This window comes from Elephantulus edwardii, unplaced genomic scaffold (genome assembly GCF_000299155.1).
Source record: "Elephantulus edwardii isolate Elephantulus edwardi_28Jun2011 unplaced genomic scaffold, EleEdw1.0 scaffold00282, whole genome shotgun sequence".
Taxonomy (NCBI): Eukaryota; Metazoa; Chordata; class Mammalia; order Macroscelidea; family Macroscelididae; genus Elephantulus; species Elephantulus edwardii.
Genome location: NW_006400032.1, coordinates 873,045 through 900,823, shown reverse-complemented (window position 1 = coordinate 900,823; position 27,779 = coordinate 873,045).

Here is a 27,779-nt window from a genome sequence, read left to right as displayed (position 1 = left end):
TGTCTCTTGTTCTACTCTTCTCATTTTGAAAAGGATAATAAGCCTCATTTGACTGGATGAGACTTTTTTTCTTAATGGAGTCAGGACACATATTCCTTATGTCTAGCTAATGGTTTACTAACTTAATCAGTGCATATCCAAGTCAAACTTTCTGATTAGAAATTATATAATAGATAGACAGCTGGGTTCCATGCCACAGAAAGCCTATATTAGTAGTATTTATTTTATATAAAATTTTTATTTTATACTATTTTGCTTACAAAGTTCATATACATTGTTTTTCCACACTGAATCTTTCCCATTTCCGTTACTCACCCATCCCCTACTTATCAAATTGTGCAAGCCTATGATTTCCTCCCTGCCCATCCTCACCCTTCTGCTCCTACTTTCACCCCTTGGATCCTCATATACAGTTTTTTAGTTATCTACTTCTACAATAATGGTATTATACAATATTTGTTCTTGTGAGACTGACTTAGTTCACTTAGCATAATGCTTCCCAGTCCCTCCCAAGTTAGGTAGTAATTTACAAAATCACTGCTCCTGCGTGCTGCATAGTATTCCACTGGGTGACTGTACTACAGTTTCTCAATCCATCTGATTATGGTTGGACATTTGGGCTGTTTCCATGTTCTTGTAATGGTGGAGGATACTGCTATATGGAATTTCTATGTTTAGCTATTTTTAAAATAAGTTAATTTTTATTATATGATATTATTTTGAATGTATTTCTAGGTCAAAGGACTATTTTGAACACTGTTGTTGGGCTAATTACATGGGAGTAAATTTATCTCAGATAAGGAATGAGTTTCCTACGATGGTACCGTTACCCAGGATTGTGGTCCCCTTCCCTGGTCTTGATTTAGTCATGAAGTAGAGCTGACCTCAAAGGCTCAGCGATGCTCAGATCAGAGATAAAATGTACTAATTTAGACTAAAAAAACATGGCTACCAGCCATGGTTTTTATCTTTTAAAAATTATTTTTCTAGTTTATTTGCAAAATTTGAATACATTGTTTTCAAGAACACATTCTTCCAATTTTCCTCACTGCCCCATCAAATTGAACAACTTCATAACTAATCCCCTCTGCCCCTGTACTTCCTCATGCCTGCTTCCACCTTCCCCTACCCCTCATCATTATACTCATTCTACAATAATGGTTTTATACAATATTTGTCCTTGTGGGATTGAGTTAGTTCACTCAGAATAATACTCTCCCATCATCTCCTGCATACTGTGTAGTATTCCATTGTGTGAATGTACCATTATTTCCTCAATCATTTCATTGTTGAGAATTTGGGCTGTTTCCATGTTCTTGCGATGCTGAATAATATTGCTATGGATATTGGTCGAAAGCCTACATTAGTAATTTAAAAGGAAAGATTTGACCAGTGTTAACTGGAATCACTAATATCAAAGTATGTAACTGGTGCTGCTGTGTTTAGACAGATACATCTAAAGAGACAAAAACTTCCATCTACCTCTACCAATCATAATATTCATAATGACCATATGTGGTTGTCTTTATCTTTTAAATAAATGAGACTTGGTGGCATAGGTAGCTAAGTGTTGGACCTGCTAATCAAAAGGTTATCAGGTCAAATACAGAAGCCACTCATGGAAGACAAACAAGGCATTCTATTCCTGTGGAAATTTATCGTCTCAGGAAACTTAAGGAGCAGTTCTTCTCTGTCCTGTAGGATTGCTGTAGGCTGGAAGTGATTTGATAGTAACAGATTATCTTTCATGTAGTGCCATGCACAATACTATGATACATTGTGTCCGCATACTCCAAAAGTAAAGGTAAACAGAGACCTAAATGACTATGGGATTAAAATTACCTCTACATGCTCACCTCTTACCTCACCCAAAGAGGGGGAAGCAGGATAAGAAACCACTAACTATAGTCAGAAGGAGTTCCTCTAATTTAGCCTCTGATGAGTTAATTTATAGGCATAAGTCAATATGCAACAGAGCCTGACTGTACTAACATCTGTTCTCCTTAATAAAAGAACTTGATATTTTTCTTGGCTCATTGCCTCCAAGATTGTTGTTGTAGTTATGTACCATCAAGTCACCCATGACTCAGTGACCCAATATACAACAGCCCCAAACCTTGCTCTATCCTGTGCCAATCTTATTGTCCCTGACACACACATATCCCCATTACTCCAGTCACTGAATCAATCTATCCTCTCTTTCACTGTTGACTAGGCATGTAAAAAAAAATGAAGAGATGCATGGAGATGACCATATCTTACATTTACCAACTCCACGAAGGGGAGCTATCCCTGTCAACAACATCAACAATACACTCAATTCCCACGTGGTCAGACATAGCTCCCATTTTCATGCACCTCTTTCTGCTCACTCATCTCAACACCGACCTCACTGCTTTATTGTGTTCCAAATCTGATGTAATAGCTCACAAACCACACAGAACCACATTGGGGAAGTCAAATGGTTATAATCCAGGTTAGTAGCAGAATACAGTCAGGACAGCTTCTGAAACGTGCTTGTAGTTTCTTCAGCCTTGAGTCTCACAGCTTTAGTCTGGTGTTACAAAGCTTTTAGTTATGCTGATTTTGGCTCTTCTCCCCCGTCCTCCAACAAATTCAGACAAAAGGCTCTAAGCTCTGGTTCAATGGCATAGCAGTCCCAAGGTCTCACATTAGGTCTCTGGTCCTTGGTTTTGTCTACTGCTATTGCTTCTGTAAGTCTAACTGGCTCAAGAGTATCACACACTTCATGCCTGTTCTTGTGAGCAGGTTAATATATCCTATTTACATATTCTTACCCATTTGCATGGCAAGGTAATATTCAATGGCTAGGAAAGCCTTTTTTTTTTTTTCGGAAAGCCATTTTGAACCATAAATCCTAACACCACAAAGGGACACATTTTCAGATCTCTATGGTAGCTGGATATGGTCATATGATTATTTCCTAGTCAATGAGGTATGAGCAAAACATTTTATGGAACTTCTAAAGAGCCCCTAAAAGGTGAGAGTGAAACTTTCTTCTCATTTTCTCCATCATGCATCTTTAAACTCACTTGTTATTGTGGAGTTTCAGTAGATTTTCTGGACCCTGACAGTAGTAGAGAGGAGGCTGGAAGACATCTGGGTCCTTGACCTAGAGCAGCTCTGGTTGCCATATTCCCAGTTTCCTTTTACAAAATAGAGAAACTATCTTGTTTAATTCAGTATGGTTTTTACATGTTGCTAAATCTAATATTGTTATACTGAGACCAGGGGAAGAGTGGGAGGAGTGGGTTCTGATTCTTGGCATCCAGTGTCTGATTGCAGCAAAGATATTCCCCAGGAGCACTTTTTTTTCTTTTCTGGGCAACTCTCAAGTTCTCTATCAGGGAACTATTCATTCTTCAGACTGGGGTTAAAACAGTAAATGTCAAGCTCTGGTTGGGCTTTGGGGGGTGGGGTGAGGTCACAGTAGCCTGGGCTTTCTGGCCCAGCCTAGAGGCACTGTCTTATTGTCTAGACCATTAGGAGAATGTATGAAGAAGGGAGATACACTTGGGCAGTTTACAGTATGATTTCAGGGGGTTAGAATCATACTATTTTAAAATTTTGTCAGAACTAGTGATGTGCTAAGGAACACTAGTAGTAGGGAGTTACGCTGTTAATTTAAGACCACAACTGCCCAGCAGTTCAAATCCATTAGTGGCTCCTTGTGAAAAAGATGGACAATCTCCTATCTTGCGATTTACAGCTTCAGAAATCCAATGGCGGATCAACTCTGAGCTACCACTTGATAGCAATCAATGAGTGGTATGCTAATTGTTTTATTAATTTTCTTTTATCTCCCCCCGCCTTGTTGTGAACCATCAAATTGTATCCAACTTTCACAGGAGGAGATTGCCCCTTCTCCAGAGGAGCATCTGGTGGATTTGAACCACGCACCTTCAAGATTGCAGCACAGCTTCTTGCCACTAGGCCAACCAGAACTCCCTTGCTATCATTTTTAGTGAGAAACTTACAGTATGGAAATTGGAAAACCCTGAGACTCAATTATTTATCTCCCTACCTATGGATCTAGGCTTTCTAGTGATGTGGTTTATCACTGTATCATTGTAGTCTAAATATTTCTCTTTTCACTGAACTATCAGATTAGAGTCTGTTGTTGTTGTGTACTGCTGAGTCAGAACCACGCTCCAGAGGGTTTTCAGAGGTTGTTTAATCCCATGGGAGGTGATTGCTCATTTTTCTCCTGTGGAGCAGCTGGTGAGTTCAAACCACATGCCTTTGCAGTGACAGTGCAGGTCTTTACCACTAAGCCACCAGCATAATAATTTCTTGTGTACTTCAAAACGTTATGATTTTTTTTTACTGCTGATATTACCACTGGAGCAGCATGACAGCCTGTTAGGTATCTATGGCAGGTCTTACGATCACTCGTGTACAAGGGAGGAACCTGACCACCTAACCTATAAGTTAACAGTGGAATTCCTTATGGGCTACACCACCAGTGTGCCCTCACAGATAGTGAAGAGGAGTAAAATGAGAAGCTAATATTATTGTTTTTAATTCCTGATAATTCCTCTACATGTACCGCTGTCATATACCATCAAGCCAGAACTGACTCATAGATGACACTCCAGCAGAGTTTGAAGGCTAGAAATTGCACTCCATTTTTCAATGGAGCAGTTGATTGCTTTGAACCACCAGCATTTGGGTTGGCAACATAACTCCTTAACTGCAAACCCACTAAACCTCCCTAACTTAGCTGGCTTTATCTGGGGACATAGAAGAAAGGAGAATAAGAAAATCCAGTTCCAAAGGAAAAGATAAATTAAGGAAGAGAGAAATTTTGCATCTTCAGTTTTTTGAAGTAGACCTCCTTGAGAGAGAACATACAAGGAACCAGAGTGAGAGCCTGGAACACAGCACAGTGGGGTTTTTTGTTTTTTTGAGTAATGTTAGTAAACACAGCAACAATTGTGAAGATGGCACAGAGACAGACAGTGTTTCATTATCTTGTACATTGGGTTTCTATGAGTTGGAACTCACTTGAAGGCACTTAACAACAACAAAACAGTAACCATGGCCATGTATTAAGCTGCGGTGGAAACCAGTGTGCTATTGAGAAAGAGTGTTTTGGAATCAGATAGTTGGTGTCAGACTTGGCATCCTCATTTTATGACTGTATGAATGTAGGAAAATCACTTAACCTTCTCTGGCATTAATTTTCTCATCTAGAAAATGGGTATAGTTATTTCTTCTTAGGACTGTTGTAAGGATTAAAGGAGATGACTATAGCTGTCAGTGAATATCCATGGAAAGTTATGCCCCACCCCTTTGCTTTTCGTTTTTTAAGATCTGATGGTTTAGTGGAAAGGAAATTGCACTGCCAAACCAAAGGCATGCAGCTTGAGTCCACCAGCTGCTCCAGGGGAGATTAGAGGCACAATCTCTTCTCCTGTCATTTATTGCTTCTGAAAGTCTGGTGGAAGGTCAGCTATGGGTCAGTTCCAATTCAATAGTACCTAACGACAACAACAACAACTACTACTTATCATAAGGCTATTGTGGCTTAGTGATAAGGAATTGCACTGCCAATTTGGTTTTGGTTTTTTAAAAAATAAAATTTTATTATCAAGATTGGAGGAAGGCTCATTAACAACTGTGATATGTATATGACACAACCTTGCTTGCTGAAACTGAAGAAGACCTGAAGCACTTGCTGCAAAAGGTCAAGGACTGTAGTCTTCAATACAGATTGAAGCTCAACATCAAGAAGACAAAGATTTCCACTACTGGGCCAATTGGCAGCACTATGATGGGTGGAGAAGAGATTGAGGTTGTTAGCAATTACAGCTTGCTTGGATCCACAATAAACACTCTTAACACCAGCAGTCAAAAGGCAAATTGCATTGGGAAAATCTGCTGTCAGGGACCTCACTAGAGTGTTGAAGAGCAATGATGTCTAGATATGAAGGTGTGTCTAATGTGGGCCGTGGTCTTCTCAATTACTTGTTATACTTAGGAGAGTTGGACTAAGGATGACTGAAAAAGAACAGATGCCTTTGAGCTGTGGTGCTGGAGAAGAGTCTTGAAGATACTATGGACTGCCAAGAAAACAAATAGGTCTATCTTGGAGAGCGTGAAACCAAGTCTCTCCTTGGAGGATAGAATTTTCAATCTCTGCCTCAATTACTTTGGACATGTGGCCAGGAGAGATCCATCCTTGGTGAAGGATATCATGTTCAGAAGGGTGGAGGGATGGCGCAGGAGAGGAAGACCCCAGATGAGATGGATTGATACAGTAACTGGGGCAGTGGGGGTTGGTGTGTCAGAATTAGTGAGACTGGCTCAGGACAGGGAAGGGTTCAGAGATGCTATACATAGGATTGCTATATATTGCGGGTGGGTTAATGGCACATAACAACAAGAATATACTATGGTGAGCTCTGGTGGCCTAGTGGCAAGAATTTGCACTGCAATCAATCCCAGAGGTGAGCTGTTTGAATTCACCAGATGCTCTGCTGGAGAAGGAGGGACAATCTCCTCCTCCACTAGTCAGATCTTATTTGATGGTACGCACACACACACAAAACAAAGAAACAAACAAACAAACAACCCATACTATGACAGTTTTGGAAGCAGGAATGACATCCACTTTCTAAACAACATGCCTTTGGAAACTATGAATATTGATAAATGTTAATAGTTGTAGACGGCCTTCAGGCTTTTTGTTCATAGGGTTGCTATAAGTCATGCTTGACTCAAAGACAATCAACAACAATGATAGCAACATACTGGTTTACTTACAAAGTTCATATACATTGTTTTTTTCTTTACCCATCCCTCCCTCCACCCATCAAACTGTGCAATGCTATAATTACCATCCCACTCTCTAGCCATCCTCACTCCTCTGCTCCCCTACCACCCTTGAATCCTCATACACATTCTAAAATCATGGTCTTACACAGTATTTGTCCTTATGGGACTGAGTTAGTTCACGTAGCATAATGCTCTCCTGTCCCTCCCAAGTTAGGTAGTAATTTGCAAAATCATTGCTCCTGCATGCTGGATAGTATTCCATTATGTGAATGTTTGGGCTGTTTCTATATTTCTGTGATGGTAAATAACAAAATGAGTAAAAGATGTGGAAAGACTTTTCGCAGAGGAAGACATTTGAATGGCCAACAGACACATGAAGAAATGCTCAAAATCACTGGCAATAAGAGAGATGCAAATCAAACTCACAATGAGATACCGTCTTACCCCAGGAGCAGTGGCAAAGTTTAGCAGAGCAGCAAGTAATAAATGTTGAAGAAGATGTGGTAAGATAGGAATTCTTAACTCCTCTGGAAGACAGTTTGATATTTCCTCAAAAAGCTTAACATAGGAATTCCATATGACCCAGCTCTTCCACTGCTTGGAATATATTCTGAGAAATGAAAACTGAGGCACAAACAGAAACTTGTACACCAATGTTGGGAGCAGTGTTACGCACTGCCAATTTGAAGGCATGGTCTGTGGTTTGAATTCACCAGCTGCTTGGTAAGATAAAGATGGGTCGTTTCCTCCAATACTATTTATTGCCTCTAAAAACCCCCTAGAGGGGTCAACTATGGGTCAGCTCTGACTTATTAGTACATAACAACACAACTTATCATTAAGTGACTAATGAAGACAATTTATACCTATCTTTCTCTCTGAGCAAGCTAAAGTATCTCTAAAATCTAACACGTATCACTGATGGGTTCTCTGTGTGTTCAATGTCAGAATCAGTATCAGAGGCAGAGTTCAGAGAGAGGACTTTGTGGTGAGAAAAAAGCAGCAGTTTTCAATTTTGCTCTACAGTATATTCCAGGCTGGCTCTGCAGACCAAAACCTAATCTGGCAGCAGCAGGCAATCATATCGTCGTCATGTAACTCAATAATTTATCACAAAGAATATTCACTTATAAACAATGACTTGTTTTGGAATGATAGCAGCTGTCAGTTTGGAAGCCCCATTCGTCCCCATTGGGACAGGAGTCTGGCTTACCCTTTGTTCACTTATGGAGAGTTGTTGGTTTGGAATCTGAGGCTGAATGCATTTTACAATGTGTTTATGTTTTGGTATGTGCATTATTTCATTTTTACTTTGTGGCCATGGAAGCTGTGTTGCCAGGTGCCAAAAGTGTCTCTGCATAGCCACCCCTTGTGTGTGCAGAGGAAATCATTACATTTGGAGATATTATTGCTTCTGAAAGCACTTGGACATGAAGAAATAGAAGCATAGTCCACCACTGTGACAGACACACACGTGTCCTGGTGCCTCTCTGTGTCATCACTTAGATTTCCATCAGTAACAGCGATCCTGGAGACTTTGCTTTGGGGAAGTCTATTGGCAGTATGGTTTGTCTCTCTGTGAGTTAGGATTCTTTTCTCAGTGTCTCGGGAAATTCGGGTTAGAGTTTCAAGAGAAGAGCAGAGTATGTGCACTAGGAGCAGCATGTTCAGCATCCTATGAAGAGAGCTGATTCCTTATACCATGCTTTTCACAACTTTGCATCCTTTCTGCTAAGAGCTGAAGGTCCTGGACTTCTCTTAGAGCCCTGAGTTCTTCAGATGAGCTGGGAAATCTGTGAAATCAAGAAAGGGAAAACTTGCCTGCAGGCGGGGCCTTTCCATTTTCAGCATTCATCTTCATTCCCATTTTCTTTCTGAGCCACTGGAAGTTCAAATGCATTTCATGTTCAATGGACTCTTACAACATCTAGCCAACTAGGAGACCTGATCGATGGCCTTGAGAGAGGCTTGTTGGGAGGTGAAGTTCTCTTACTGTAGACACCACGATTGGTGTCATGTTGTGATTATTAGCTGCTCTCAAGGTGGTGACTTCATGGCAATGGAACAAAATGCTGCCCTGTCCTATTCCATTCCTGTGATTGGTTTCAGATTGTGCCATTGTGGTCCATAGGGTTTTCACTGGCTGGCCTTTGGAAGCTGGTCTCCACACTTCCCATGTCTGTGTTAATGTGGAAGCTCCACTGAAACTGGTTCAGCATCATAGCAACAAACAGATGCTGTGTACGGAATGTGTTTGCTGGAATCCTGCATGGAAGGACAGAATTCTGCCACTGAATGACCAACATCCCCATCTAGTTACACAAGGACCAGAAAACCTTCGTGGGCTTCTGGAAAACATGTTCTTCCATCCTTTTAATATAACTTTGCTCCTGTTCTTGTCTCCTCTACCTTCCTTACTTTAATTGGTTTTCACAGTAATTCATTTACATTGTGTTTCAGCTGTATACATGGTGTTCCATGCAATCCCTCATTTACATTGTTTCCCACTAACTACTATGATCTATGCCTATTATTACACAGTCTTGTCAAGTCCCAAATTAATCTTTCCCATTGTTCACCCTCCTTTTAGTCTGCCCACTAAACTGTTATCCTAGTGATTCCCACTCTTCTCCTTTTTCCACTCCTTTCCTCTTTTGGACATTTATACACATCTGACTAGTATCCTTCTGTTTTTACAATAATGGTATTTTGCAATATTTGTCCTATGAGTCTGAGTTAGCTCACTTAGCATAGTGCTCTCCAGACTCTCCCATGTTATATAGTGTTTTACAAAATCGTTATTTCTTAGAGCTGTATAGTATTCCATTGTGTGAATGTACCACAATTTCTCAATCCACTCATTTGTTGATGGAAATTTAAGCTATTTTAATATTCTTGCTATTTTGTGTAATGCTGCTATGTACATAGGTGTATATATCTCTGATTGTATGTCAGTTTTTAATTTCCTTTGGATATATTCCTAGCAGTGGAATGGCTGGGTAATATGGGAGTTCTATGTTCAGCTTTGTGAGGAAACTCCAAGCTGCCTTCCTTCCCTCAACATTTTATAATGCTCTATCTAACACTTTGCTGTTTCATTTCTCTTTTTCTTTCATGTCATCCCTCCAGGCAGAACCCTTTCTCTTCATCATAAGCGATGGTCTTATATCTGGTTTTAAAATTAATTGATCCTCTGTGAATGAGTACCAAGCATTTCATAAGATAAATAATTTCCTACTGGAGTAATATAATTTTCTATTATATTTCTTCCAGAGGTAATGATGTCTTCATATTTTTCTGAAAAAAAATTAATTGCCATTATTAGATTCCAAATCATGATAGAGGGAGAAGAGATTGAGGTTGTTAACAATTACAGCTTACTCAGCTCCACAATAAACACTCTTGGAACCAGCAGTCAAGTAATCAAAAGACAAATTGTGTTAGGAAAATCTCCTTTTGAAAACCTCTCCAGAGTACTGAGAAGCAAGAATGTCAGTCTAGAAATTAAGGCACACCTGATACAGGCCATGGATTTTGTAAATTACTTGCTATGCATTGGAGAGCTGGACAGTAACTAAGGATGACAGAAGAAGAATTGATGCCTTTGAGTTGTGGTGCTGGAGAAGAGTGTTGGACATTCCATTGACCACCAAGAGAACATACAGGTCTGTCTTGGAGAGGTTGAAACCAAGTTTCTCCTTGGAGGCTAGAATTCTTAACCTTTGTGTCACATACTTTGGGATGTGGTCTGAAGGAATGGGTCCTTGGAGAAGGACATCGTGCTTGGAAGGGTGGAAGCACAGCACAGGAGAGGAAGACCTACATGAGATGGATTGAAACGGTAACTGGGGTAATGGAAGTAGATATGTTGGAGTCAATGAGACTGGCTTAGGATAAGGCAGGCTTCGGAGCTGTTATACATACGGTTGCTATGCGTTTCAGGCTTCTTGACAGCACATAACAACAACAACAACAAATTAGAAAACCTTCATGTATGTCAGATTAGAACTACTGAGTGATCTATATATTGGGTTTCCGTGGTTGAGGGTTTTGTTTTTTGTTTTGATGTTTGTTTAAGGTAGATTTCCAGGCCTATGTTCTGAGGCATCTTTGGCTAGACCCAAACCATCAACCTTTGGTTACCAGTGAAGCATGATAACTGTTGTACTGGTTAAGACCTTCTTAAGAAAGACAAAAGAGTCTTTCAAATACTCTGTTGGGCTAATAGAAATGTGGTGTTAGGAAGACCTTTGAGACCTTTGAGAAGCCCAGAGGTGGTGCTGTATATTTATTTCCATTTTAGAGGAAAAGATGAGTCAAGGAAAAAAGAAACAATTGACTCAAGATCTCCTTCATAGTAGTTGCTGTTTGTTGTGTAGCTGACCTTTTCCAGAGGTACTTAATCACATGAGAAGAGATTGCCCATCCTTCTCCCACAGAGCAGCTGATGGCCTCAAGGTGATGCCTTAGGGATTGCAGTGCAGCTTCTTTCCACTAGAGCACCCTTTCATAGTAGTAGCACATAAAAAAAAAAATTACTGTGTTTTTGGTGACAGTTTACCTAGCGAGTCAGGTTCCTGTTCTGGTTGTATCATTTCCAGTACTCTAGTTTTCCTGCTACCTTTTCTTTTTTCTTTTTCTTTCAGGTTTGGACTTGTACATATTTATTTAATTTTTTTTTTTTTTAGTAAAACACAGCTGGAGTAGTTGATTGTTATATACTGTTGAGCTGAAACTGACTCATTACAGACCCTCCAGTGGGTTTTCAGAGGCAGTAAATGGCACAAGAGGAGGGTTGTTTGTTTTTCTCTAGAGAAGCAACTGTAATATTCAAACTGGGTGCCTATATGTTGGCAGTGCAACTCTTGACTGTTGAACCACCAGAGCTCCCTGACCCAGCATGTATTATTTTATGTACCATTCTGTTTGTACGCTCATGAATGATATCAGAGGATAATTTTAACTCAATGTTTAAAGGTTTATAGGGCCACGGTCTCAGTCAGTCTTTTATGGCTTTTTTTTTTTAAAAAATAATTGAGTTTTTCTCCCACTCTAACCAGGATCATTTACTGTGACTCTGGTCAGAACAGTGGGTGGTGGTAGCTGGGCACCATCTAATTCATCTGACCTCAGAGGAGTTGAGGTTGGCTTTGGTATAGGCTGTCAGTCTCATAGATCTCTTTCTCCTCTGGAGTTCGTTACCTTCTTACTCTTTTTCTCCTAACAAGTAGAGAACAACAGCTGTATCTTAAGACTCCAGAAATTGCTCATTTCAGTAGTAACCCTTTGACCAGAGCTGTTTTTACCCAAACAGGTCTTGATTCAGAAGAAGAGCTTTCCCCGCCTTGCTATTGAGAACTCACATGTGGTTTCTAGTAAGCAGGCCTTTTAAAGGTTTATTTTCTGTTAGCAGAATATATCTTATCTACTGACAAGTATACACCTTTTCTTCAAGGAGCCGCAAATAAGTTATAAATGTGTGCTAATATTAAGCCAGCCTCTCTCATTCATGGTCCTCCGTGTGTAATGAATGGTCCGTGAGAACCACATGGCACAGCAAGGCATGTGGTAAGTTTCCACTCCTGTTTCTCCTTAAATATAAACTCCCAGCTGTGTTTTCCCCTCCCAAAGTTTTATTCAACTTAATTTCAAATTGTTAGATTGAAATAAGCAATCTGGGGCACTTCAGGATGGGGGTAGGAGTAGAGTGGGTGGCAGCGGAGGGAGCAGGGAGAGAGAGAAAATAAAGAGCATCTGGAAATCTGGAAGAATGTGGTACATTTGAAACCTGATAAGCTGCTGCTGGTGTTACCGGACCTCACGGTTTATAACAGCCATGCAACATTTATGGCTAAAGACATGTGCACCCCTTATACAGGCGCAGCACACTCACTCCAGGGCATCCCAGCCTGTCCGCTGGGCCCTGTGCTCCATGGCTGTCTCTCACCAGAGGAAAGCCCTTGTATGCTTAGCCAGAATCAGGTTCTGTGAAGGAGACCCAGTTGGCATCACCCACAAACCATATTAAGGAGCTACACGACCCATTGCCTATCAGAAGCATGTACACAAGAAAAGATACCGTGTTAGTAAGGAGCAAGAGCCTAGGTGCTTTCTCTAGAAAGGTAGGAAAAAAGCTAGAAAAAAACCACAGACAAGTAGTTGTCCTTGAGTCATGGTGACCAGACTCTAGTTAGCTCAAAGGGTCAAATGCTTGACTGCTAACTGAAAGGTTAGTTAGAAATCCATGCAGTTTCTTGGAAGGAAGGCCTAGAGATCTCCTTCTGAAATATACTGCTCTGAACATTCTGTGGAGTACAGTTCTGCTCCACACACAGGGGGGATATAATGACATTGCTGTTGTGTGCTGTTGAGTCAGAACTGACCCAAAGCTGACCCTCCAGTGAGTTTGCAGGGGAGGAGATTATCTATCCTTCACATTTCTTTTAAGAGAAATCAAATGGTATATAGAGAGATCTCTAATGGCCAAGTGGGTAAAGGGTTGCACTGCCAACCCAAAGGCAGGTGGTTTGAATCTACTAGCTTCTCCACAGGACATAGATAGGTAATCTTGTCCTATGAGATTTATAGCCTCTGAAAACCTGCTGGACAGTCCACTATAAATTGGTTCCAACACAGTGCCGCACAAGAACAACAGCAATTGTATATATGATTTTGGTTATTCTTTCTCCTTTATGTTTAACAGCAAGCCTGGGGGTGTGTGTTGAGTACTGTTGAGTTGGAACTGACCCACAGCTGACCCTCCAGCAGGTTTTCGGAGGCAGTTAATTGCATGGGAGGAGATTGCCCATTCTTCTCCCACGGAGTGGCTAGTGGCCTCAAACAAAGTGCCTTTGGGATTGCAATGCAGCTTAAAAACAAGCAAAAAAACCAAAACACACAAAAAACCCTCTTGCTGATAGATGTGAACTACCAGAGAGGTACAACCTTCAGGTTATCAGCAAAATTCCCTGTCCACTAAGTCAGCAGAGCTGCCTTGTTTTATTATGAACGAAGGAATGGAGTGATAGAGCTTAGCACAGTGCCCAAACACATAGTTGGCCTTTAGTAAACATGTGTTAACTACAGAAGGAGATGCGAAAAATGTGCTGAAATTCACATAGTTAGCAATTGATAGAGGTCGCATTTATACTTCCTCTATGTTGGTATTCTTAATTATACAAACCAATGGGCTTGGCACAGATTTCAGATTGAAATAGTTGACTGAAACCAGGCTAGAACGTCATGCAAGAGTTAGGGATCCAAGAATAGTAACAGTGAAATACTTTTCTAGCAGAGTAGAAGGAGAGTTAGAGCTGAGGTGATAGATTAGAACAATTGAAATTCTAGGACTGAGAAAAGAAAGTTGACTGGGATATAATCTAGGGTGATAGATAGGAATGTGTAAAGAGGTTCTTCTGTGTGGTTGAGGTCAGAGTGGGGAGATTCTGGAACCTCAGATTATGAACATAAGGAATGAATTGGCTGAAAAAGGGCAACTCTAGATCAGCTGAAGCCAAGAGCCCAGTGATAACGATCTTGGTTCCTTGTTTCGGTTGGAGAAAACTTCTGTGTCTACATGTTAATAGATGGTTCTTCAAACCTGGATCCTATTTTAAGAATCCTGGGGTCAGTCAGGGCACCAGAAGTCCGATTCCAGAGAGGTTATATCACACTGGCCAATCTGAGAATGACCACTGCAGAGTTTGGAAACAGTCTGTGGCATCGTAAGCAAACATGGCCCTCCAAAAAGCAGCTGCTGCTTAAGTCAATGGAAAAATGATCGTGAGCAGGAAAATGTGAGCCATGTGCCTGGGCCCCACCCAGCGGCCTTCCTCATCTCAAGAATGGTCTGCCCTTTGAAACGCTAGGAGTGAGTGAGGCGTTTGCACGCAGTCGTCTAAGTGCTTTGCAACATGGGAAAGTGAAGTTGGCCTCTTTTCCAGCAAAGGAGCTAAAGTTCAGACAAACTCTCAGGTTCGGCTTCTTCGTTACGTGACTGCTTCCCCACACGAGGGAACCCCATGCTAGGGAAATGAACTCAAAGCATCACTATACGGCTCAGATGAACCCACAGATAAAGCTCTTGATCATGCATGATACAAAAATCAATTCTTCTTCATCGATGAAATCATCCTATCATCCACAAAGTTAAAGAACTTCCTATGGAAAATAATTATTGTAGTGAATTTACTTTATTGCCTACTCAAACATCTATGTTTGCCTTTTCCCACAATGGTATATCTGTGTTTCTATATGATTCAGGGGTAAATTAGGCTATTTCAGCTTCAGAGGTGGGGTCCAATGAATCCAATCCAATCCATGTAGTCTACTCATTAACAAATGTTTCGGGAACGGGCACATGCCTTAAGTCTGGCCAAGGAAGCTTCAAGAAAGTTCTTGATAAGAGAGCGGGGCAGTGCCAGCTTCATCTTCTTACAAGAGATATGAGTGAAGACGTTTTGTTTTTCCACTCCTTGCTGTTGGCTTCCATCTTATAGCTGGACAGGAAGTCAGATTTAGGATAAAGTTAACACATGGAAAAGGAAAGATATTCTAGTATGTGTCATATTCAGATTCTCTTTGTCTTTAGACATTCCACCAATGTGATTCCTTGCTCTTTCAGCCAGTTTGAGGGGACCTTTTGCTACCAGCAGCTGAAAATTTCTGCACTGAGAAACTCTAATATGGTTAATAATGTCACAAGAGAAGAGAGTAGGTCTTGATTGTTAAGGTGGAGGATGGGTATTAGAAGACTGTGAGGGTGGGTGAAAAGTAAGGCAAAGGTCACCTTACATAGCTGGTTAGTACATGGGATTCTCAGTGACTTTACCCTATTTTTGTTCCTCATTGGAGGTTGGTGGTAAGAAGAGTGCCAGTGGATTATAACCAGGAAATTATAGCCATAGAGTTATTCCGATTTAAAAGTACACTTTATGTGTCAGATTATCCTAAAGGGGAGAGGTGTTGAGTGTGGGCTGGGAGATGAAATGAGAAATGGCCCTGAAGTGTGGTTGGGAAATACGAGGTGTTCCTTCTCTCTGGATAGGTAGATTTTCAATGGCAGACATTCCTCTAGGTCGTATAGCCCTGGTGTACAAGTTGCTGTCCCGTAGTCACTTGTGGTTGCTGTGAGGCTGAACACTGTGACATGGATGTGTCAAATGCGTTAATGGTTGGCTACCCAGTGCGGACTGAGAGTGGGGTGGAGCTCCCCTATTGAACAAGTGTGGAAGGAGGAGTGGCGTCCACTTCCATAATAGCTTGCCTCCGGAAACCCTTGGAGAGAGGATGAAAGGCACCCAAGCGTCAAGGACTCTCCTTCGGGTCGCTATGAGTCGCCTGCGACTCGACGGCACTTAACAACAAACAACAACATGATGTGGCTATAAGCTGGCCACCCTAAGATATTCTAAAGCTGTGGTGGCAGCGACCTGTCTCTCTAGCAGGAGGTATTTTTTTATTATTACATAGAAGTTTGGGGGGCACTAAATTTTCATGACCCATGTAGATGATCATGTTAGATTTTTCAGTTCAAATGGTGACTGTAACATTCCTTTGGGGGACAACTGTAGAGCAGAGAATAGAGTGGAGATAGTGTTTAGAGAGCCCATAGGCTGTAGCTGTGGGTATTATAAAGCTGAAAAGTCTTGATACTATGGAATATTATAAAGTCATGTGACCTTGTTCCACAAAGTTCTGCCAGTGACCTCCTTAACAATCACTTACAACCTTTTCCCATGTGTTTGATGCTTCTTTGGATCTTAAATATGGCTATGTTCATGATTCAGAGAACCAGTGACATTTTTTTTATGCATTAAACAACCAACTAGTCCATCTACCATCTATACACATGAAGACAGACTCAGAAAGAGGAGAAAGAGAGGAGAGAGAGAGAGAGAGAGAAAACACCTTGTATGAGCAGATGCACTTAATATTGTATCTACTAGCTGCTTCTCAGAAGAAAGCTGTACTGTCTTCTATAAAAATTTGCAGCTTGGAAACCTGCCTAGGGGTTGCTCTGAGTCAGAATCAACTGCTGTGGGTTGGGTTTGGTCTATCCTATATACTTCACCTTTCAAAAGCCAATGGCTACACACATGCCCCTTCACGTGAAGACTCAGCCCCAACCAACCAGACCCGCGCACCAGGCTCTGATTGGCTCTCACAAGAGGCTTCTGGCTCACAGCTCATTGCTAGCCAAATGCATCTAGTCATTTGGCTAGCAATGAGCTGTAGGCCAAAAACCTCTTGTGAGAGCCAGTCAGAGTCTGGTGTGCAGGCCTGGGTTTTAAAAAACAATTTGGTTGGACCCTCAGGCCACAGACGCTCCAGCCTTGTGTTAATTGTGTTTGAAATGAACATTCTCCTAAGCGGTACAACACTGCTCTGGTACAACAATAACAACAACAACAACAGCCTATATATAAAGGCTGGTGTCTAGGTACTAACCTATCAATTTAGGTAAATTTGGATACATAACTTTATATATGGTATAGTATCAGGTATGGGGGCCTAATTTGTCAGAAGTGGGATTCGAATCCATGTCTCCAGGGTAGACTGTGACCTGTATGCAGCGCCTTAGACTGCTTGGCCATCGTGACTCCATAATGAGATGGAATGATTCAGTGACTAGAGTAATGGGGGTAGATCAGAGATGGTGAGATTGGCACAGGATTGAGCAGGGTTTAAGGCTGTTGTACATAGGGTTGCTATGAGTCACAGGTGATTTGATGACACAACAACAATGGTGGCCTAATGGTTAAGAAGTTGCACTGCCAACCCAAGCCAGGCAGTTTGAATCCACCAACTTCTCTGAAGGAGAGAGATGGACAATATCTTGTGTGATTTACAACCTCTGAAAACTCACTGGATGGTCAGCTGTGAATTGATTCAAATTGGCCGTCAATGAGCTGATCTGTTGATATAAGTGTGGTATATGAATGGTCATCATGCTCAGCTGTTAACGGAAAATTCAGATCTTTTAATCTACTCTGAAAACCTCGGAGGAAAGGCTTGGTGATCAATACTGAGAAAAAACCAAAAACACCCACCAATCATTAAGTATCCTATGGAACACAGTTCTAGTTTGATATAAATGGAGTCACCGTGAGTTGGACTAGACTTGGTAGCAACTGGTTGAGACGTAGACAAATAAAGGGAAGAAGAAAGGGGGAGAGGGTGAGAAAGGGAGAAAGGGTGAGAAAGGGAGAGAGGGAGAGAGAGAAAGATGATTAAGGGAAAGAAGAGGAAGAGGAGTGAGGAAAGAAATGAGAGAAAATGGAAAAGACAGAGAGAGGAGAGAAGAGAGATGAGAATTGTGTCAATATCAAGGTTATTTCCTAAGTCTGCCTGACTCAAAGATTAAACCATGCAAAACTGCCATAAAACTCTTGAATATCTTGTTCTGAATGAGAATTTTCTTTAAATAATATGCGAGGCTTAAAAAGAGCAGTAAAATGGAATCCCTGTATGCTAACAAGTGACAAAATGAAACAGAATTCCAACCATGACATGTATTGGGGGCCGAGTGTAGCAATTCTGGACTGTTTTCTGCCACAGCGTGGGTGATGGATGACGATTATGTGAAGGACACATTCCCAGGAGTGTATCCATTGCGCGTCTATGTGGGATTTCAGGGGTCCTTGAGGTAACATAAATCCCATTCTCTCAAACTCAACAAAGCATATCGGTGAATGTGGTGATTTAAAGTGACATTATTAGAGGGATAGCCTTGAGGCTACTTCTAAGTTTTATTTAAAAAGGAATCATTCACAAATTTCAGCACTTTAACTATTATTACCAAGAGAACACTTGCAACACAAGTATGTCATTACACCACAGCTGAGAAGTGTTGCTTTGAGATACCATCTCTTTCTCTGTCTCTCTGTCTTTGTTTCTCACACACTTCTTGGGTTTCCAGAATGAAGTTGTTCTTACTGAACCCAAGTGTATGTTTATTAGGTTGGCAGAGAATGTTGTTATTAATTGTAAAGTGTCTTCTACTTAGGAATTCTAACATGTAAGCCCAAACACTCCAGTTTACTCTGTTGTTATGTGCTGTCAAGTTGAGGTGACTCTTAGGAACCTTATATATAACAGCTCTGAATCTTGCCCTATCCTGAGCCAATCTCACTAACTCTGACACACCCACTCCCATTGTCACAGTTACTGTGTCAATCCATCTCATCTGGACTATTTCTCTCCTGCACTTTCCTTCTACCCTTCTGAGCATGATGTCCTTCTCCAAGGATCAATCCCCCATGGCCACATTCCCAAATTATGTGAAATGGAACTTCAAAATCCTAGCCTTCAAGGAAAAACTTGGTTTCATCTACTTCAACCCAGACCTATTTGTTTTGTTGGTGGTCCATGGTATGTTCAGGGCTCTTCTCCAGCACCACAACGCAAAGGCACAAATTCTTCTTCTGTCATACTTAGTCATTGTATAGCTTTCTGAGGTATAGCAAGTAATTGCAAAGACCATGGCCTGCATCAGGCACACCTTAGTCTCTAGACTGACATCTTGCTTCTTAATACTCTGGAGAGGTCCCTAACAGTAGGTTTCCCCAGTGCAATTCATCTTTGGATTTCCTGACTGCTGATCAATCCCAAGAGTGCTGATTGTGGAGCTGAGCAAGTGATAATTATTAATAACCTCAGTCTCTCCTCCATTTATCATGGTGCTACCAATTGACCCAGGGCTGAGAATCTTTGTCTTCTTGATGTTGAGCTTCAGTCCATATTGAAGACTACTGTTGCTGACCTTCTGCAGCAAGCATTTCAGGTCCTCCTCAGTTTCAGCAAGCAATATTGTGTCATCTGCATAACTAAATTGGTAGTTTGTTGTGTTTGGAGAGAACATTTTTTGAATTGGTATAGTGCTTGTCTATCAGTTGTTGTACTGAGATAACTTGCAGATTGGTGGGATACTGAAAGCTATGCCACTGGTGTGTTAAATGTCCTAAGAGTTACCCATGGTGGACAGAGTTTAGTATAAATTCAGATTAAGACAGTCTAGGAAGCATGATTAGCTATCTACTTCTTAAATAACAGGTCTCTGAAAATGCTATGAACACAGTGATTGCTGAAATGGGATATAGTGTGCCAGGAAGGGTGAAGATGGTACAGAATAAGATGGGGTTCAGATCTGCTGTTCATAGGGTCACTATAACTCATACTCGACTCAATGGCACATATCAACAACAAGAAGTTGACAGGTGGATGAAACCCAGCATAGAGGAAGTCATAGGAAGAATCCAGTCCAGTTCCCCATTCTTTAAATCAGCTAGGTGATCTGACAACAGTTAAGTAAAGCCCACCCCTAGTGTAAATGAAAGCCAGAAGCATATTTAATCATAGCCAGTCAATGTGCATGGCTATGCATACACACATACACACATTCACACCAGTGAACAATAACAACTCAGTCAATCCAGTGTTGTGAATGACAGAGACATTGTGCCAAGCCCATAGCGGACTGCATAATGGGGATGGGATTTGGAATCTCTTTCTCCACATATCCCAACCTGCACCCCTTATGCCCCAAGGTTGTCATCTCTTGGCTGAACAAGACTTCTTGATATTCAAGGACGGAGGTTCAGCATGGTGCACCAGTGCACAGTCTGTGGGACATGACAACCCTGACAAAAGGAGATTTTGATGAGTTGAGTGTAAACAAATCAGGAACAGATGGATTAGATTTTTGCTAAAATACACATGGTTTTTAAAATGAAGAGGGTGGAGGGGATTTACAGAGAGAGCTTTGGCAAAAGTTGCCTTGGGCTCTGCCGGACCTTACCTAACAGCTCAGTGAACCCAGAATGTAGCCAGGGTCAACTTTCCATCGTTAATGGATAACATACAGCCCATGACCACACACCAGCCATGAAATAGAAATAATCCCAATAAATACAGCCATGTATCAACATGATTTTCAGTTTGTGACCAGAATAAAATGGCTCATATTATATCATGTAATTGTATTCCACAAGCCAGCAGACCTTGATCTTGGAATGCTAAAAAATGGAAGTGTTCTGTAACCCTCTTCCCCTTCCTGGGGCCTAGGCAGCCTTCACTCATAGTCTTTCAAAGGATATTAAGAAGTGATGCTTTTGAATTCTAATTTGCCTTCCAGCTCTTTTACCACATTTAAAAAAAAAATAATTGAAAACTGACAGCAAAAATACCCCCCAACCACAAATATCTGAGAGAAAATGGAGACATTTGGACAGGCTGAAATACTTTGAGTTTTATGAGCTCTAATAAGGTTAATCAAAGCTCTGGAAAGAATTTTGTTTCATGGTGCACTCAACAAAACAATGAGCTGGGACTTCAGTGACTGGCTGAAGGGAAAAGGGAGGGATAGGTGCCCAGGGCCCTGATGAACTGCTGGTCAAGTTGGGTGAGTCCGTGCCTCAACTTCTTTCCACACTGATGCAATCACAGTGGAACTTGGGCACCATCTGTTGCTTGGCTTTCAGGCTGCTGTCTGTCCCAGTCACCCTAAGTTATAGTCTTGCCTGAAGTTCTTGCAGCCGAGTTCATCCCTCAGTAAGTTTTCTTTCTGAGGAGGTTATTCTGACATGAAGGGATGTCTCCACATCTAATTTCTTCATGGCAAGGTCTTTATGTAATCCTGGCTAGGGTGTGGCTTGAAGGGGAGGTAAAGGGGAATTAGGAAGGAGTCATTCAGCAAAGGAGAGAGTTAGTGAACAGTGGGGGTGGTTCCTTTAAAAAACTGGCGCAAGTGTCAAATTCCTTACATGCTGGAAAGAGAGACTGATACCACTTTCTTCCTCATCCTTCATCCCTCCATGAGAAAACTTTTAAGGAATAAGGGAATTTATAACATCCAATAGATTCTGAATACAGGCTGAACCCAATGACCCCTCCTAGTAACAAGGTTGGTCTAAAGTGGCTCTGCTTTTGCCTGAATGGGGGACACTCCAATGGTTTTTCCTCAGAAAACTGAGCAGAATGGGACTTTACCTTTAATGTCACCTCCCACTCTGCTCACCCACACCTATTTCTTCTTTTTCCTGAAATCTTCTATTTCCTCTGTTCATTTCCCCCTTTAAGGTTCTTCATACATTGTTGTTTTCCTGATATCCTAAGGATTCACTCAACTTCTCAGGAGAAAGAAGTTTTAAACTCTTCAGGGATAGGGACTATATGCCTAGTTTTACAATTCTCATTTCAGCACAATGACTAACACATAAATGTTGGAAGATTTCTAAGAAATTTCATGTATCTGCTGGATCAGGACATGAGAGAAACTCATGTCTTTTCTTAGTTCATTGATTTCCCCCCCTTATTACTCCCCCAGATCTTTGTACTCACATGTTCCCAATCCTGTATATATGTACACACCCCCACATAACAGCACTCAGTAAAGCAGATCCTTCAGACTTCATTCCCAGTAGTGCGCTGAACCTGAGCCATCAAAGTTTAACTGCTTTATGTCCCATTTCTTCTATTCTGAAAAAAGATAAATGTCTTCAATAGTTTTTTGCTAAATATGCCCTGCATGCTAATGGATTAAGTCTGTACATTTCCCAGACCAGACCATGCATTTCCACTAGAGATAATGCTGGAAGTCAAAGGAGTGACTCCAGTGATGGGAACTCCAGGCATCATAGTGAGGTCCTTGGTACCATCTTTTCAGAGCCCCATTCATTAAAGAAGTAGTATGGGACATGGTTAGGGCCTGGCCTTTGTGACTAGACAGATCTGGGCTTGTCCCCTGGTTCTTGTACATACTAGATCATCCCCTACTAAAAGTGTGAACTTCACATAGTCTCAGAGTTCACTGGTTACCAATACCATCAATGGAATTGTTGAAAGGAGTAACCAAGTTGATGTATGTACATAAATATAAACTCTAACATGAGATCAGACTCAGAAGGAATCCACTAAGTGCCCCTTTTTTTCCCAGCTACCATTTACTGATACAGTAAACAATGACAACAATGACTAATAGCCTGTAAGGGAGCTCTGGTGTCTTAGTGGTAAGGAGCTATACTGCCAATCCAAAGGCATTGGTGGTTCAAATCCACTAGCTGCTCTGCAGAAGAAAAATGGGCAGTCTCCTCCCATGCAATTTACTGCCTCAGAAAACCCACTCGAGGGTCAGCTATGGGTCGATTCCATCTCGATAACATTTAACAACAGTAATAATCTATGAGGACCTCCTAGGTGATGTAACTTGCTCATGCTTTTTATTTTCCTTTAAGATTTTGATGAAAGTTTATAAAGAACATGATTTCCATTCATTCATTGTTGCATTGCTAATGTTGACTGCTAATCAAAATGTTGTAGGTTCAAATATACCCAAAGGCACCTGGGTAGGAAGGCCTGTGAATCTACTTCTAAAAACAACCATCAAAAGGTTGTGGAGCATAGATCTCTTCTGACATTAATGTGGGGTTGCCATGAGTTGGAATGGACTCTATGCCAGCTGCTTTTAACCAATTAAAAATCCTACTCATGCAATACACTATGAAGGCCCTACAAAGATACTACTTGCTCTGTGTAAGAATTAATGTTTTCTGTTCCCCATTCTCTGGGAGGTCTCAGCTTCTTAAACAAGCCCCACCTTACCTGAGTCCTCTTTGGCCAAGCAGAGCCTCTTTGGACAGCGTTGGCTGGGCATGGCCACTCTCAGGGAGTTCTCCAGGATTTTGTGAACCTCTCTCCATCTGAACACAACAGCTGTCTCACTGTCTCTCTCTCTCTCTTTCTCTCTCACTCCAAAATCTCCTGAGCAGGCTTTGAGGTCTGGCCTCTCTCCCTGGGAGAGCTGGCTGAGCCCCATTCAGAGCTGTGGGTCCAGCTTCTAAGGGGAAGGGAAGCCTCCAAGTTTCCTTTTCCCAAGAGCCCCAACCCCACACTCACCTCCTGAACCTCTCGGGTACCAGGCTGGTGTTGCTTCAGGAAGAAACGTGGGTTGAACTTGAGCAGAGGAGGAGGGTGGTGCAGGCCGTGAAGCTGGCCTCAGAGCCTGTCCCCTGGAGTGCGAATGTCCGCTGACCAGCTCGCTGCTGCTGCTGCCGTCGCACTAATAAATATCAAACCCTCAAACAGGAAAATAAATTATCCCCCAACTGCTAGGAAAAACAGTCTTGATAAATTAGTGTTTTAGCCAACAGTGTTTAAAGTAAAATCAGTAAAGTGTGAGTAATGATAGCTAAGTCAAAAGTCCTGTATTAAACACAATGGTCTGAGGAGACTGGAGGCAGCGTTCAGAGAAAAGTGAATGCAAGTTTTAACTAAAACAACTCTTGTTCAGAGGGAGGGGGAGAAAAAAAGGAATGGGGATTTATTATCCTATTAGTTTTTTCTGTAGGAACAGCTCCCAGGGTGTCCCGGGCATAAAGTCAAAATCTCCATTTACTAGAGATGTTTAGAAAACATGCTCTTAAAAGTGGGAACTACCAAGTTTTTGACTGGAAAACATAAATATGGTTGGATTCCTTCAGTAGAGAGAGGCATCTTGGAAGAAGGATATGGTGTGGCTCCAGTTCTCTGAGGGATTTCCTGGGAAGGATTTCTGGATGAGGGAATTCTGAGGATTACTGCTAAAAAAAGACAAAGACATGGGAGTTGATGACTTATAACTCCCATTATTTCAATATTTATACATATTTGTTGTTGTTAGCTGCCAGAGTTTGGCCCTGACTCATGGTGACAGTAAGGGAATGAAATTCAGCCTGGTACAACCACATCTCCACCACCGAATATACATTTAACAATTGTGTTTCATATAGGTTTCTTTATCAGGAGCAGAAAAACAGACAATACAGTTGGACTAATATTCATAAGTATAGGGGCTTGGATTCTAATATGTATTTTTGGAGCAGACAGTTCAGTTCACGGTATATTGGTTCACTGCTGTGTCTCTAAGCTTGGTATTGTTCTTAGCTCAAACCAAACATTCAAAAGGTGTGTGTCAAATGAATAAATATCAATCCTCCTTTTAAATTCATTGCTGTCTAATAGGAACTGATGCTAGCTGACCGACCCTCCACTTGTTTTGTAAACCACGCGAAGAGGGATTGCCTACATGTTTCTGGTATATTTGAACCTGCAAAGTACCAAGGCCTTTGGGTTAGCAGCCCAACTCCTGACAGATTAAGCGACCCAAGTTTCCTTAAATGTTGCTAGACGCATCTCATCTAAAAAAAAATCAACCAAAAAGCTATAATAACTCCCACTTCTTGGTCATAGGAATATATAGTTGTGTAGTTCTAAAGAGGAAAAAGAAATCAAATCCAAGTTTTTCAATCAGCCTAATGTTTCTATCTTGTAGGAATGACCCTGTAAAACTCTAGTTCCCAAACTTTAGCATTCATCAGAATCACCTAGAAGACTTGTTGAAACACAAATCGCTGGGCCTTATCCCCAGAGTTCAGTATCTTTAGTGTAGGTGGATCTTGGTGATACAATGGGTAAGAGCTCAGTTACTAACCTAAAGTTCTTCGGTTTGATCTTACTAGTACCTCTGTGGGAGAAAAGACTTCCCCATGAAAGACGCCCCCTATCTGTGCAAAAAATAAATATATGAAAATCTTTTCTCGTAAAGATTACAACCTTGGGAGTGTACGGACAACTTACCCTGCCCTATAGAGTTACTATGACCCTGAAAATTGTTGTTGCTATGTACTGTTGAGTTGGAACTGATAACTGACCCTCCAATGGGTTTCCAGGGGCAGTAAATCACATGGGAGGCTTTCTCCTGCAGAGCAGCTGGTGGATTCAAAGCCATGTGCCTTTGGGATGAATGGCAGCACGTGAGGCCACCAGAGCTCCCAATGAGTCTTGAACAGGCAGAAAGAAAGAATAAAATTTAAGGTAGGATGAAGGAAAAAAAGGTTGTATAACTGGGGCGATGGGGTTTGGTGTGTCAGCTCAGGACAGGGAAGGGTTCAGAGCTGCTCTACATAAGGTTGCTATGCATTGCAGATGACTGAACCAATAACGTTCTATGACAAGTTTGGAAGCAGGAGTGGCAGCCACTTCCTAAACAACTTGACTCCGGAAACTCTATGACCTTTGATAAATGTCACTAATTGTAGAGGGGCTTCAGGCCTTTTATTCATAGGGTTGTTATGAGTCGTGCTCAACTCGAAGGCAATCAACAAAAACAACAATTTCTCAAGTGAAGCTGATGCTGTGGGTCTAGGGCCCACACTCTGCTAAATAATACTATAAAAGAAAAGAAATCCTCTTTAAAATATCTTTATCTTATTTTGGAAAATTTGCCTTTGTTATTTAGTGCTGTCACAGCAGACACTCTCTAAGTAGAGACTTTAGCAAACACTCCTTAGAGAGCTCTATGTATTTTAGCTTTCCTTTGTGTTGAGAATTTCTAGCTCAGGGATCTCAGTTCAGATGATGTGGTCTGCTTCTGGCTCTTCTGTCCTAATGATACTGAATTTTCTTGCACTGGTTACTTTCTCTCTTACCTGTCATGAGACAAAAGGTGTTATGAGTCCCCATACAACTGATGGACTGACATATCTCAGATGACATAATAGGGAATTTATTATTATGTTTGCTCTTTGTTGTTGTGTACTATCGAGTTGGATCTGACCCATAGCTGAACCTCTGGTGGGTTTTTAGAGGCAATTAATTGCACTAGAGGAGATCGCTCATCCTTCTTCCATGGAGCAGCTGGTGGACTTGAACCTGATGCCTTTGAGATTACAGTGTAGCTTCTTACCAGTAGGCCACCTTCATTACATAGATGCCTCTAATTGCTAACAATCCTAAGGATTTACAACACATATTATACTGAGAATTATAGCTTAGCCAAGTTGACACATATATTTTGTAAGACATAATTCAGTCCATGGCAGATTTGTCCTTTGCAAAGGGCATTTGCTGATTTTTCTTAACTCTCTCTCTTCAACTCATTGTTGTCAAGTTGAAACCAACTCATAGCTGACCTTCCATTAGTTTTCAGGAGACTGGAATTGCATGAGATAAGATTACCTATCTTTATCCCTTAGAGCAACTGATGGATTTGGCAAACCATGAAACTCTCTATGGACTACACGAAGAAGACCTCAATGATGAGCCCTGATGGCAAAATATTAAAACTCAGACAAGCCTATATTAGACAACTAAAAGATGTGTGGTTTGAATTACAGCAGCTCATCAGAGGGAGAAAAATGTGGCAGAGATTTATAGTTGTTTGTCACCTTATTTCTTGTTGTTATGTCCTATCAAGTTGGAACTATCTCATAGCCAACCCTTTAATGGGTTTTTAGAGGCTGTAAATCACACAGGAGATTTTCCATCCTTCTTCCCATGAACAGCTAATGGATGCAAACCACTTGCATGTGCATTGGCAGCACAATTCCTCACACACTAGGCAGCTAGATCTATTGTTATTGTTATGTGCTGTTGAGTCACTTGTGAGTCATTGCGATCCTATGTACAAGAGCTCTGAACCCTGCTCTATCCTGAGCCAACTGTATTGCCTCTGAAACATCTATCCCCATTACTCCAGCCACTGAATCAATCCATCTCACTGAAGGTCTTCCTCTCTTGCACTGTCCCTCCACCCTTCCAAACATGATGTCCCTCACCAAGGAATTCCCTTCTTGGAATATGCCCATAGTATGTCACATGGAGCTTCAAAAATCCTTGCCTACAATGAACAGTCTGGTTTCACCCTCTCCAGGACAAACCTGTTCTCTTAGCAGTCCATGGTATGTATATTCAATACTCTTTTCCAGCACCACAGCTCAAAGGCATCAATTCTCATTCTTTCATCCCTAGTCATTGTCCAGCTTTCTGATGCATAATAAGTAATTGCAAAGACCATGGGCTGGATCAGGTGCACCTTAGTTTCCAGACTAATGTTGTTGCTCTTCAGTACTCTGGAGAGGTCCCTGACAGCAGATTTCCCCAACGTAATTTGTCTTTTGATTGCCTGCCTGCTGGTACCAAGAGTGTTGACTATGGAGCCAAAA